Raw genomic sequence first — 9590 nt, forward strand, 5'->3', positions numbered from 1 at the left:
ACTCCACAGAAATAAGTACATCTACCTATACTGTGTGTACAGAGATGGTGACCTCATAGCCTCCAAAGCCTAATAAAAAGTTTACACCGATATATTAACAATACCTAAAAAAAGAACTAGGAGTAAAGTTTACACTTGGGAGTTTGTTGGCATTGACAATATTGGGTCTTTGATCTGCTCATAAGAGCTACAAAGAAGTATACGGATATAACGTAATTAAGAACATGACAACTGGGGAGCTCTTCCTTCACACAGGGACTGCTGTCACCCCCCAAAAAAACTGAGAGGGAACAGTGTAAGAAATGAAAGGAGGGGAGTACTGGACATTTACCCAAAGCCTTTGTATGAGGTTATTTCGGAGCAGTGTGTCAAGGTCATTCAACACCCCGGGGTGAATGATGCCAAACTGCCCTTGCACGGGAGGAAAAGGAGGTGTTTGAGATAGAAGGTAGGTAGATGCTGTGGCATGGGGGTGAGAAGTGCATGGCACAGAGGCAGTTTAATAAAATAGGGTGGGGGGAGATGGGTAATATAGGGTGACCAGATGTCCCCGGTTTCAGGGGACAGTCTCGAGATTGAGGACACTGTCCCCGGACCAAGTCTGTCCCCGGACTAAGCCTGTCCCCGGATTTGACTTCAACAGGAGCTGGGGCAATTTTCAAAGACAATCAGTGCAGAATTAGAAAAAAAAATCAGAATTACACACCCCCCTGCTCCTACTAGCTTAGGGGGGTATATTTTTTCCATTATCTGTGCCCCTTTCTGATGATGATGTGCTGGTCGGAGTGGATGGACTATTTCTTCAGTTTCCGGCACATGCCCATTCAGCTCACATGCTCTTCTGCCTTGGCTCAGATCCCGGCCAGCCGCCTGCCTGCTTATCTCCTTCCCCGGCAGAGTCATTTTCCTCCTCTCCCCACCCAGTAGTAGCCGAGGCCCGGAGAGTGAGACCTGAGAGGCTGTGAGGCCGGCGGAGGTGACAGGCAGAGACAGGCTGTGAGGCCGGCGGAGGCGACGGGCAGAGAGAGGCTGTGAGGCGGCCGGAGGCGACGGGCAGAGAGAGGCTGTGAGGCCGGTGGCGGAGGCGACGGACAGAGAGAGGCTGTGAGGCAGGCGGAGGCGACGGGCAGAGAGAGGCTGTGATGCCGGTGGCGGAGGCGACGGACAGAGAGAGGCTGTGATGCCGGTGGCGGAGGCGACGGGCAGAGAGAGGAGCTGAGCTCAGCTTATGATGTCCAGCAGCAGGAATAGAGGGGGAGGGGATCCAATCGTGGGGCCATCATACATGTTGTTTGTCACCGCGTTCTTGACGGTTGGATTTTGGTGTGATTGTGTGTAGGCAAGACCGTTTCAGTGGAACTCAGATGGGAACACCGGTCGTGTGTACGCGGCATTAGTGTCCGATTTGTCCTCTGCAATATCACAGTCCCGCTACAAGTCGCTGATTGCTGCCATTACTAGTAAAAATATATATATATGTCACCGGATTTCATTTTAAAAATTTGGTCACCTTAGGGTAATAGGGAGGTTCTCCAGCGGGGGTGAGGTGGATGAGAATGATTGTGCCTGAAGGTGGTAAAAGGTGTGTAGAATGGAGGTACAGAGGTGGTATGAGGAGGAAGGGGTCTGAGTTTGGAGGTGCTGATATCTGAATGGCACAGTGACCAGGAAAGGGGATAGGTGGGAGGTTCTGTGATTGGAGGAGAGAAGATAAGTTGATATGGACGGGTGGCTGTGACAAGGACAGGGGGTTGACTGTCATGAAAAGGGGGTCGGAGGGAGATGCTGTGACCAGGGGACTTTACTAATGTTGCATATTGAGGCACGTTCTGCTCACCATACTCCTGACACTAAGAGTTCCTCCTCTGGATCCAATGCTGCTGATCCTGCTTCTCACAGAGGACACCAACAAAGCCACCACCCTCTCCTGCAGTAATTAGTGCTGCTGGTCGACCTGGACCCGTGGCAGATCCCGGAGGTGTAACTTGATGCTCGTGGGCATGTATGCAAAAGTTGACTTGGTGACCCTTGCTGCTTCCACTGCACGCTTGCCCCATCACACTGTGCAGGTGAAGGTGACGCAGGAAACCAGTTGGGGGGGCTTTGGTGAGATAGCAGGGGTCTAAACAGTCCCCTGCTATCTCATTTTTGAGACAGAGAAAGGGACTGAGGACAAATTCTCCAGTCCATTTCTCTGCAGCCTCATCTGCACTATAGTTTTACTGTGTTTATTCCGAAGATCCACCTGCAGCAGCTGGCAGGAGATGACAGCCACAGACTTTGGGGGGGGGGGGGGGTGTACACAGGGGAGTCCAGGCAGCAAGAGGAACAGGGACAGGAGGGGAAGCATTTACTAGACTATATTGGCTGCAGCTTAATGCCAGCGGGGGGTGGGGGGTGTAGTGTAGGAGAGGCGGGCTTTCAGCTGTTGCAGGAAAATGCGGGTCTAGTAAATGCTACCCCGCCTCACCTCCTGTCTAGGTGTGACAGGTGGCTGCACGGGCCCCCTGGACCATGGGTGAGATCGCCATTACAACCCCTATTTCTATGCCAATGGCAGAGCCCAGCCCTGTCCCACCTGCTATGATAACCTTACCTGCACTGTGGATGAAGTTCTGGATAGGGGTTCAGTCTACTTGCAGCTATTTCATTTCAGGGCTGTAGTGACATGCCTGCGATGCTGTCAGCACACCTCGAGGAGCTTGTTCACCTGGTTGCACACTGTCCGGAAAAATTGACCGGTTCAGCAGGAACTTGTTTAACACAGATAAAGAATAGAAGTTCAAAAAAGACCCACAGGTATAATATTTTTTATTTTATAAAATGTAAATGTAATAATACAAATCATTCATTGCTCAAAAGCGAACACTGAATTGTCCATGTAAACAAAAAAAAATTGGAAAATATATAGCACATATCTCTTATTGAGTCTACGTGTTTTGTGGGTATTCTGCTTCTTCAGGACTCCACTGCGAAGATAATATATATATATATAGTACATATTAATCTTGGTCTACAAATCAAGATAATATATACAAGTGTTTACAAAAGGAAAAAATCATCACAACCAATACATATCAGTACATAGGAATATAGATGATAGTAAATCAGAACTCACACTTCTATCTGCCTGTTGTAGGCTCCTTACAGATCCTGAACATGTAAGGACTTTAATTAGCTCTATAATACTCAGAGTGCAACTGTGCAATTCAAGGTCTGTGGGGCTCTTCCTCACTCACATAATAAATCTTCAGTAATATCACAGCAGAAAGCAGAGGTGGGATTCGCAGGATACAATGTTACCTCAACCTCTTCAGTAGGGATGAGCTCCCCTTTATTTGGACTGAACTTTGCTTGTTTGGGTGTCGGAATGAAGGACTTTCAGCCTGCTTTGCATGAGCTGAACATCAAACACGGTATTTAGGTTGTTCTCCCACCACAATGACCAATAATATCACCTCTTATCTACATGTCTGGGGGAATTTTGCTCATTATTGACTATTCTTGATGAGGAAACAGCAAATATATCTTCAGCTAATCATTTACTTGGTTGTGAAACTCGCAGAATTACAATTTCAGCACAAAATCGCTTATCACTGAGGTTGGCATAACGGTGTTTCCCTGTAAATCCTACCTCTGGTTTTGGCTGAGGTATTACTGAAATGCCCCATCATTGGTATCAGTGGAAGGAATATTGCCCCATCTATGGTGTTGCTAGAAGTAATAATGCCCCATTGTAAGTTTCAGTGGGAGGAATAGTGCCTTAAAGTGGTTGTAAACCCTTATGCCGCGTACACACGAGCGGACTTTTTTGAGGGATTAAGTCTGACAGACTTTCGACGGAGTTCTGACGGAGTTCTGACGGAGTTCTGACAGAGTTCCGACAGAGTTCCGACAGAGTTCCGACAGAGTTCCGACAGAGTTCCGACAGAGTTCCGACAGAGTTCCGACAGAGTTCCGACGGACTTTTCGAATGAGCGGACTTGGCCACACACAATCACACTAAACTCCGACGGATTCGAACGTGATGACGTACGACTGGACTAGAATAAGGAAGTTCATAGCCAGTAGCCAATAGCTGCCCTCGCGTCGGTTTTAGTGCGTCGGAATAGCATACACACGAGCGAATTTTTCGGTAGGAACTGGGTCCGGCAGAGTTCTGGCGGAAAAATTTGAAGCATGTTCCATTTCTAAAGTCTGTCAGACTTTTGCGAATCAAAAGTCCGTTGCAGCCCACACACGATCGGATAGTCTGACGGAATCATTCCGTCAGACTTTGGATGTTGAAAAGTCCGCTCGTGTGTACGGGGCTTTACAAACCACTTTGACCTACAGTTAAGCCTAGATTAAGGCTTACCTGTAGGTCCAAGCAATATCTCCTAAACCTACAGTGGTGTGAAAAAGTGTTTGCCCCCTTCCTCATTTCCTGTTCCTTTGCATGTTTGTCACACTTAAGTGTTTCGGAACATCAAATCAATTTAAACAATAGTCAAGGACAACACAAGTAAACACAAAATGCAATTTGTAAATGAAGGTGTTTATTATTAAAGGTGAAAAAAAATCCAAACCATCATGGCCCTGTGTGAAAAAGTGATTGCCCCCCTTGTTAAAACATACTATAACTGTGGTTGTCCACACCTGAGTTCAATTTCTCTAGCCACACCCAGGCCTGATTATTGCCACGCCTGTTCACAATCAAGGCATCACTTAAATAGGAGCTGCTTGACACAGTAAGGTCCACCAGAAGATCCTTAAAAGCTACACATCATGCCGAGACCCAAAGAAATTCAGGAACAATTGAGAAAGAAAGTAATTGAGATCTATCAGTCTGAAAAGGGTTATAAAGCCATTTCCAAAGCTTTGGGAATCCAGAGAACCACAGTGAGAGCCATTATCCACAAATGGCGAAGACATGGAACAGTGGTGAACCTTCCCAGGAGTGGCCGGCCGCCCAAAATTACCCCAAGAGCGCAGCGACGACTCATCCAAGAGGTCACAAAAGACCCCACAACAACGTCCAAGGAACTGCAGGCCTCACTTGCCTCAGTTAAGGTCAGCGTTCATGCCTCCACCATCAGGAAAAGACTGGGCAAAAATGGCCTGCATGGCAGAGTTCCAAGGAGAAAACCACTGCTGAGCAAAAAGAACATCAAAGCTCGTCTCAATTTCTCCACAACACATCTTGATGATCCCCAAGACTTTCGGGACAACATTCTGTGGAGCGATGAGACAAAAGTGGAACTCTTTGGAAGGTGTGTGTCCAAGTATATTATAGGAACACTGCATTTCATAAAAAGAACATTATACCAACAGTAAAATATGGTGGTGGTAGTGTGATGGTCTGGGGCTGTTTTGCTGCTTCAGGACCTGGAAGACTTGCCGTGATAAAAGGAACTATGAATTCTGCTGTCTACCAAGAGATCCTGAAGGAGAATGTCCGACCATCTGTTCGTGTACTCAAGCTGAAACGAACTTGGGTTCTGCAGCAGGACAATGATCCTAAACACACCAGCAAGTCCACCACCGAATGGCTGAAGAAAAACAAAATGAAGACTTTGGAGTGGCCTAGCCAAAGTCCTGACCTGAATCCTATTGAGATGTTGTAGTATGACCTTAAAAAGGCCATTCATGCTCGAAAACCCTCTAATGTAACTGAATTAGGACAATTCTGCAAAGATGAGTGGCCAAAATTCCTCCAGGACGCTGTAAAAGCCTCATTGCACGTTATCGCAAACGCTTGGTTGCAGTTGTTGCTGCTAAGGGTGGCCCAACCAGTTATTAGGTTTAGGGGGCAATCACTTTTTCACACAGGGCCATGATGGTTTGGATTTTTTTTCACCTTTAATAATAAACACCTTTATTTACAAATTGCATTTTGTGTTTACTTGTGTTGTCCTTGACTATTGTTTAAATTGGTTTGATGTTCTGAAACACTTAAGTGTGACAAACATGCAAAGGAACAGGAAATGAGGAAGGGGGCAAACACTTTTTCACACCACTGTTTATGGTTTAGGAGATATTTGCATGAAAACGGGCACCGCTGTCTACAGCTCATGCGCCATAGACAGCGGCGCGCAGGCGCACTGAGCGCGGCATTTCCAAGAATGGAGCTGCCGCGCATGTCGACTCCCGCGCGCATGCGCGGGAGTGACGTCATCACGGCTTCGCCGAATGACAGCGGCGGAGCTGCGAGACCCCACCAACAAGATGGATGCGGCGGACTACAGGGGACAGCGGCGACTTCGCTGGCTCCTGTGTCAGGTAAGTGACACATAATGGGCTACTATGCGATGCGATGCGATGTGATGTGATGCATAGTAGTCCATTATGCTTTACCTTTGCAGGGAATCAAAGAGGAAGTAACACTCATCAGGGTTTACTTCCTCTTTAAGGGCCAGATAAAGGCAAACAAAGGGTTACATCTGGCCTATGGGCCACAGTTTAGAGACCCCTGTTATAGAGCAATAATACCTTCTTGTAGGGACATTATTCCTCCCACTGCAACCAACAATGGACTACTATTCCTCTCACTGACACCAATGATGGGGCACTATTCCTCTCACTGACACCAATGATGGGGCACAATTCATCTCACTGATACCAATGATGAGACACTATTGATCTTTTTAAGTGTAAAGGGGTTATTCCTGCGCCTAATCAGGAAAAAAGATCTAGTTTTTGTACCGCTGCATACACTGGAAATGGGGTACTTGAACCCCTGGGTTGGGAGATATTAGCCTGAAAAATCAGTAGATTCTATAAGCATCACAATAATTGGGAATAGGTGTACTATCGCCCAGACTAAAAGGGTGATATATAGGAGGCCAGAGTTGGCAGAATAGTATGAAATGATAGTGCTGAACTGTGAATAGGTCCGTGTGAGTATCTCCTACATCACAATGTGAATAACATAATACATAAAACAGTCAGCAAAATAAATAGTGATTCTTGATGCGATTAGCAAAAATCGCATAAAAAGTGCCAGTGCTAAACGGTGAGTAAATCTATGGAAATATCTGCTACACCATAAAATAAAACAATATACACAAAAAAGTCACTACAAAACAAATTATGTGAAAAAAGCTTGATTGTGGCTAGGAAATCGCATAAAGTGCCAGTGCCAGGAATTATTGTGAATAAATACGTATGGGTGTCTTTCTACCATATAATGATTCGTGTAAGTACGGTGAAACACATATAATTGTGCGACATAAACAAAAGAAGAAATGAAAACGTGTAACGGAAAACAAAGAGATGAGATCTCTATAAAAATAATCACAGTAAGTGTGCACAGTGATTTGAAAGCTATATCAACCAATAAACATAGTTAAAAAAAGTTACACAATCACATATACCCCGACTCAGCATAACCCAGCCTGGAGAGGAAAGGGACACCGAGGGCCCGCCCCACCTGTTTGTACACCTCTATGTTAAAGGGGCAATGAAGCAGAAAATGGTCCATAGTCTCCTCCTCACCTGCACACTCCTCCCGAGGACAGCTACGATCCACCCCACTGCGGAATTTCAAATTGCCCCGAACATAGAGCCTCCCATGGAAGCACAACCAGGCCAGATCCCTAAATTTAGGAGGTACTCTGTCCAAATTAATCAATCTTAACCCTACCCTCAAAACTGGGCCTGGGCAATCCCTTAAGGCCAGTGGGTCATGAAAGACTTCGCTCAAGACTCGACTCATAAGGACTTTCCTCGGAACCGATCTGAGATCTTCAGCCGACAATCGCCACTGCCGCAGTAACTTCAGGCATGGAGCAACATAGGCTGGTAGCTGACCACGATGACCCCTGAGATTCTTCACTTGGCCACCTTCTTCCCAAAGTCATAGAAAAGGCCTAAACCAAGATCTAAATATGCCTACCCATCCAGGAGGTTCCACTGCAAGCATATTACCAATGTTAAATTTGAGAAATAGCAGTGAAAAGAAAAGAACTGGGTTGACCATACATAAGCCACCCTACCTCCCGTATAGATAGGGGGCATTCCTCTTGATGGGGTTCAGTCTGTTCCCCCACAGCATCTGAAAGAACACACTACTGACCCTAGCATAGAGAGACACTGGCAAGGTGCAAACAAAGCTGACATACAAGAAGATCGGAATCAGGTAAGTCTTAATCAGATCAACACTTTCCCTCAGAGATAACTTCCATCTCTTCCAGCTGACCACCTTAGTATTGGCAATTTCCAGTCTGCCTTCCCAGTTTTTGAGGCTATAATCACCGGGTCCAAATTCAATGCCTAGAATCTTAATTCTATCCTGGGGCACTGGAAAGGTGTCCGGGAGATCACCTTCCTTTCCCATCCAGAAAACTTCACTCTTTTCCTGATTGATCTTGGAGCCTGATGCTTCAGAATACCGTGATGTCAGAGAGACCACCTCCTCTGCTTCATCTGCCCCAGTGACAATCACCGACACATCGTCCGCATAGGCAACAACCCTCAAAAGGCGGCTCACCCGGGAGCCCCACTGGCACCCCACAAAACATGCCGCTCTCTAGCCTCCTGATGAAGGGGTCGATTGCAAACACATAGAGCAGGGGACTCAGAGGACAACCCTGGTGAACCCCGAAGCCAACCTCAAAGGACTGCCCAACCCAATCATTAACAAGAGGAAAGCTTTCTGCCCCCTTATACAAGACTTTTAACCAATCGACAAAACCACCCGGCAGACCGTACTTACTAAGGAGCAACCACAGGTAATCATGGTTAACATGATCAAAAGCCTTTACCTGATCCAATGTCAGCAAATACTTTCCCCAGCCTGCAGCCCTGCACCGCTCCAAGGCCTCCCGGACAGCTAAAACCGCTGTGAAGGTGCTTCTACCCTGGACCGAACAGTGCTGATGGCGAGAAAGCAAAGACTCTGCTACTGACGATAGGCGCCAGAAAATTATCTTTGCCAGTATCTTTCTATCGACATTAAGAAGGCTGATGGGGCGCCAATTCTCAATCATCGAAGGATCTTTACCCTTTGAAAGAAGAATCACAGCCGAGTGCCTCATGGAAGGGGAAAGCACCCCCTCAGCAAGGCAACTGTTAAAAACCTCTACCAAGAGTGGGGCCAGAATAGACTTAAAGGCTTTGTAAAACTCAGCCGTCAAGCCATCCGGTCCAGGTGACTTTTTGATGGCAAGCTGATCAATTGCCCTCATCACCTCTTCAACTGTGATCTCCTCTGTCAAATTCATCAATGGAACATCTCCACCAATTAGACCTGGAGTAGAGTCCAAAAAGCTGTCCATCTTGTCACGGTCAAGCTCTTTCCTCCCAAGAAGGTCAGCATAAAAAGACCTCACGACCTCCAGGATCCCTGACCTGGACTTTGTCAAGGAACCTGTACTGTCCTTAAGGCCAACAACCGTTTTAACAGCTACACCTTGTTTGCAGTTCTGGTAAGGGTCAGGCGAGTGGTACTTCCCATAGTCCCTCTACAGAACCAAAGAGGCATGCCGGTCATATTGACACTTCCTGAGGAGGAGTTTCACTTCGGAGATTTCCCCAGGATCTCCTCCTCTCGAGACAAGAATATCCAGCTTCCTCCGTAAACGTTGGTAGGTCATGTATTTATTAAACTG

Source organism: Lithobates pipiens, unplaced genomic scaffold, assembly GCF_037356315.1.
Source record: "Lithobates pipiens isolate NorthernLeopardFrog02 unplaced genomic scaffold, aLitPip1_a1.2 Scaffold_95, whole genome shotgun sequence".
Taxonomy (NCBI): Eukaryota; Metazoa; Chordata; class Amphibia; order Anura; family Ranidae; genus Lithobates; species Lithobates pipiens.